Raw genomic sequence first — 6,229 nt, forward strand, 5'->3', positions numbered from 1 at the left:
GCAAACAGAGTGTTTTGTTGTAATCGGATTTTGACAGTTTTTCTTTATCCAAAGGAAAATCAGATGTAATGTTTGTTATAAACCACTCCCACCAAATATGCTCTTTGTGTTAAAATTGTATATATACTCAAAGCTATAACTAGATGATCATCATTTCCTTTTCAAACACTCAACCAAGGACTGCAACTGCACCATACATTGTATCCTCTACTCTCCGATGAATATTTTTACTACTGTTCTCTGCGTTATTACAACCTACTATCCTCTACGAGTTAATAATTTTCTCCTGAACCGAACGAAGAATATCTTCTCAGAATATTTATCTGTGCCTAGAAACAAACCCTTCCAAATCAGATCCAGCAAACCAAAAACTTTTATTTCAATTTTTCCTACAAAATTGGTGCCACGAGCCGGGATGTCTGCAACTACAATTCTAAGCGCGCAATCAGCAAAGGAAAAACTTGAAAATCTCCAAGAAGTCAAAAAAATAGATCTGACGCAGTTGGACCAATTTCCGTAAGAAACTCGTCAACAGCACGAGGCTAGAAAAAGAATTATCAAAGAAAAAATATTGCACCTCAAGCTGCACATTGGCACACTCGAAACCATCAATACAAATTGGATCCAATACATTCAACAGGTTCCAAGATCAAAGAAACAACGGGAGGAGAAAAAAATACGAACAAATGGTTAGAGATAAAAAAGGTATTTTGAATTTAATAAATGAAGATAGAGGAATTATTACAACCTTAACTATGTATATGAATGACTCAGAGTTAGTACTCCAACGGATCAAACAAGGCGAAATAAACGAAATAAAGAACCAAGTCAAATAACTTATTATCTAGCAGTTAATTTACCCCAACTACTACTGTCTATATTAGGTGATAATCCGAAACTGTGGAGAGGATTCTGGAGTAGTTTCGAAGTAACAGTTCACTTGCAAAACATACCAGCTATCCACAAATTAAATTATTTAATGGCATGTCTCAAAGGAGATGCTTTGCTAGCCATAAAGGGTTATGACATAAACCCAGAAAATTATGATGTTATACGAAAGGTCCTTACTGAGAAGTTTGCACAATCGCACATCACCAAAAAATTGCTCTACAATGAGTTACATTCCATCAAGAAGAATGACCATGAATGGAAAGTAGCAATCGAAACCAACGAAAGAATACTTAGACAACTTGAAGCAATGAACAAAAACCTTGAACAATCCAGTATCGAAAACATCATTGAAAATAAACTACCCGCTTGGATTCTGGAGAAAGTGTATCAACAAAAGGAGGAACAAGAAATATAGTCAGTCGCAAAGTTAAGACAATTCTTAACGAGACTGATTCAAAGTAACGAAGAAGTTACGGAAAGCCAATATCTCGACATTATGGAGGAGCGAAAATTAACTAGAGGTAAAATTAATCCACGAATTCAAGATATTTTTCAGAAGAAATTTTGTCTCCAACTATAACGACTCTGCAAACATAGCTAATACGAAGAAGGTTAGTAAAGCTCGAAGACCCTGTGTTTTTTGCATAAGAATCGTTGGGATAATGAATGCCAAACTTATCCTAGTTTAGAACAAAGAATGCAACGACTGAAAGGAAATAACGCCTGTCTAAATTGTCGTCAACCAGGACATGCGACAATCGATTGTAAGAGAAAAAAAATGCGTTTCTGTGTTTCCATTGCAAAGGTCATAATACCGCGTTATGCTATACTAAATATAATGATCCAGCACAATCAGTCGAACTAACCAAAGAAGTGACAAATTCGACAATGTTAATCGACCCAATAATAGAATATTCGGGACGAATAATAGAATATTCGGGACAGGGAAACTTTGCTTTTTGCAAAGAGGTTAAGGTAATTAATTTGGATATGCAAGAGGCTTCAAATAAAGTCAGTTTTATTCGATAGTGGTGCTCAAGTAACTTGTATATCAAAGAAACTAGCAAAGAGATTAAATCTAGAAGATATTGATTACGAGCAAGTGAAGTTTGCAACATTCGGTAACAGGAGACCTCAACAATCCATTACAGCCAAAGTACGAATTGGAAAACTATTGAAGCAGATATTATACCTATAGTAGCTACAATAGTCAACTATTTAACAAGTAAGCTAAGAGTAATATCTATAAACCAAGGAGATGTATCAAAAATTTGAACTCAATTCCCATTAAAAGAAGAAAATAGCAGTTGGAAACAACTTGAGTTAATTATTGGAGTCGACCACCTCTTCAAGTTTATCCCGTTAAAAAAAACCCAAACTATAAATTCAGGGTTTTCTTTAATCAACACAATAGTCGGCCCAATGATTGTTGAAAGCGGATATATGGACAAGCATAGTAATCGCCTCAACGAGATGATTTATGACCCATACGAAATGGTAACACATATGGAATGCTGTTCCGTGCAGAACGAGGATCAAACCACCGTTACACCTTGTAATATGGACATTCTAGAGATTAATCGGTTCTGGAAGTTGGAATTTATAGGAATACAAGATCAATCTAATCTGCATGAGGGCGAACAAGCTTTAGAAAGGTTCAAGGAAAATATCACCAAAAATAATGGCAGATACCAAGTTGCTTGGCCGTAGAAAGAAACAAGAATCAAGTTAAATGACAATTTCGGGTTGTGTTTTGGTCGATTAAAATCTTTAATTAAACAACTTCAGAACAATGAACGCTTCTCAAATACGACGAAACGATTCGCGATCAGATACAATCTAACGTTATCGAGAAAGTATGTCCAGAAATGGACCAGGTTGGTATTATTCATTATCTTCCTCATCATGAAGTTATAACTCCGAATAAGGCTACAACCAAACTTAGAATTGTTTATGATGCATCATTGCATGAAAAGGGAAGAAAAGGACTGAAGATGTATTATATCGGGGACCTATAATTCTTCCCGATTTAGTAGGAGTACTGCTTCGTTTCCGAATGATAAAAATTGCGATAATAGCAGACATTGAAAAGGCCTTTTTACAATTGGAACTACTCCCTCAGAAAGAAACTGCACACGATTTCTTTGGTTAAAGGATATACGAGAACAAGCAACGGAAGATAATATCGAATACTATCGATTTCAACGAGTCCCATTCGGAGTAATATCTTCACCATTTTTATTATCGACAATAATTATCATTTGGAAAATTACGGAAGTAAACTTGCCGATGAAATCAACGTTGTAGTATCTACCAAGGGAACCGATGAAGCTCTTCTCAAATATCAAGAAATGAAAATCATCTTCAACGATGCCTCAATGAATGTTAGGGAATTCTTATCAAACGACAAAGAATTTAATTCCAAGATTCCAGAACAGGATCGAGCAGAGACAAGTGAGTTTAAAAAGATTCTTGGTATTAATTGGAACTCTGGTAGGGACATTATTCGAATAACCTTAAAACCTTGGAACTATCAGAAACCAACAAAAAGAATGATATTGCAGTTCTTAGCTTCTCAATATGACCCTCTAGGATTCCTATTTCCAAGCATAATACCGATCAAATTATTTCTTCAAACTCTTTGGAAGAAGAAAGTAAGTTGAGGTCAATTAATAAGTATGGAAAACCAGGAGACATTTCATATGCGCATGGCCAATCCATGTGAAGGAAATACCACGTATCGCAATGGACCCATCACAACCCACAAAATTCATGTTTTCTCATATGCTTCGTCAGTGGCATATGCTGCTTCAGTATACGTTATTCAAGAAAATGAAGCTTCTTTGATTTTCGTCAAATCACGAATTGCTCCCATCAAAGGTATGACTATTCCAAAACTAGAATTATTAGCCGTGCTCATAGGAGTACGAGCTGCTCAATTTATTATTAAACAAATGAAACTAGAGAACATTAAAGTCATATTATGGTCAGATTCCAAATGTGTATTACACTGGATACATAACCATTCTCGTTTATTGCCAAAATTCGTCAAAAATTGAGTCAAAGAGATACTACAAGCAAAGTTCTCATTTCGCTATATTCCAAGTGAATTTAATCCAGTAGATGTGGCTACCAGAGGACTATCGCCACTTAGGTTAACAAAGGGAGAGTCAGATTGGCCACATTTGGTAAGCAATATTGGTGAAGATTACAATGAAAGTGAGAATGAGGAACAAAATCAGAAGATCGCCGCGCATATCACTATTAACAAGGCCTTCAAATTAATCGATGCAACAAGACTCAGTAAATGGACAAGATATTGATAAGAGCAAAGCATGGGCTTTGAAATTCTTAAATTTAATATCTAAGCAAAAAATCCCTTGGTTAAACAATCATCAGGAAAGAACCGACTCAATAGTGACGATTATGAACTAGCCATATATGTATTAATTAGACAAGTCCAATCGGAAGGAATAACGGAAGAAGATTAAATGGAATCTATACTATGAAAAGGGAGTGTGGGAATCAAAAAATTGCCTAGAATATGCAGAATTGGACGAGCAAAGTTTGCATCCCATATATCTTCCTAGACATAATCGTATAACCGAAATCTTTATTCAACAACACGAAGAAATGTTTCATCCTGGAACAGCTCATACGATATCAAATTTAAGGAAAAGGTTTTGGATACCCAAAAGAAGAACAGAAGCTAAAAGAGTTTTGGATAAATGTATGGGATGTAAATGATGGAAGGGAAAATTTTTAATTTAAACTACCAAATTTTTTAATTTTTAATAAACATTTAAGCTACCAACCATGCCTAATTATCCAGCAACTCGAGTAAGACGAGTACGAGCATTCGCACGAGTTGGATTGGATTACTTAGGTCCCGTTTCTATCAAAACAGAAACAGGAGTTACAAAAAGATGGGTTGCCTTATTTACATGTTTTACTACTAGAGCAGTGCATCTGGAATTAGCAGCTCATCGGCAGAAAGTTTCTTGAATGTCTTCAGAAGATTTGTTGGACGACGCGGCTATCCAGATATAATTCTAAGTGATAATGCAAGTCAATTTCAACTAGTTTTTTAAACTTTAATGAAACAAAAAACACGATTGACCGAAATCTTGGCTAGACATGGAATGAAATGGAGAAATATAATTCCGAAGGCGCCCTGGAGCGGAGGAGTTTATGAACGGATAATTGGTATAACGAAAGGGGCATTAAGAAAGGTTACTGGAAAGAAATTACTAAAGGAAAAGGAATTTATAACCTTAATAATAGAAGTAGAAAACATACTTAATACTGCCCGCTAACGCAAATTTTGATGATTCCATAATTCTAAGACCTATAGACTTTATCGAACCAGAGCTATGTTTAATGATACCTACTAGTAATACTGATGTTTAGGATGATTATTCCCTTACAAGTTAAGCACTCATGAGAAACTTATTAAATACTGGGCAAGTATAACAAAAACTCTGGATATGTTTTGGGAAATATGGAAGGAGGAATACTTAACTGACTTAGAGAACGTAAACAAGTAGAACACAAATCTCCGAGACGTGTAGAGATTAGAGCTCCTATTGAAGGAGAAATTGTGTTGGTAAATGAATCAAATGGTCCTCGCGGTAAAGGGCAGGATAATAAGAAGTGCTCTAATAGAGTTACCACGAGGAAGATTAATGAATCGACCTATAAATATGTTATACCCACTGGAAATTAAACGGAAAGAAGGAACAAAGGATCAAATAGTAACGTCGGAGAACTCGATAAATCAATCAAAGCAAAGCACTGAACAGGATGGACCCATTGCACGAAGAACTAGAAGTGTGCTACAAGAACAGCAAAGAACTCCAACAGAAATACGAAGGAAGTCGAATTCTATAATGAAAGCCTGAAGTCCCTAATTCCTCCAGTCGGGAGTGTCGCGAATTTTAAATATCGCGAAGCTCCAAATGAAATAAAATGATTAAATAAACCAATGCACTAATCAATCACACAAATTGTAACAATGTCATGAATCATTTAACCAATTTTACATCCCTCAAATTCATTGTCTCATGCGTTTTTCTTTGTTATCTTTATCTAAGTTCACATCCTTTCTTTTTTATGGAACAAAGCACACTCGTAAGCTAAATTTTTTGTCTGAGAACCAATCTTAATTGCAATGCTTAATGTTGCAAACAGAGTGTTTTGTTGTAATCGGATTTTGACAGTTTTTCTTTATCCAAAGGAAAATCAGATGTAATGTTTGTTATAAACCACTCCCACCAAATATGCTCTTTGTGTTAAAATTGTATATATACTCAAAGCTATAACTAGATGATCATCATTT

This window comes from Loa loa, assembly GCF_000183805.2.
Source record: "Loa loa unplaced genomic scaffold supercont3.40, whole genome shotgun sequence".
Taxonomy (NCBI): domain Eukaryota; kingdom Metazoa; phylum Nematoda; class Chromadorea; order Rhabditida; family Onchocercidae; genus Loa; species Loa loa.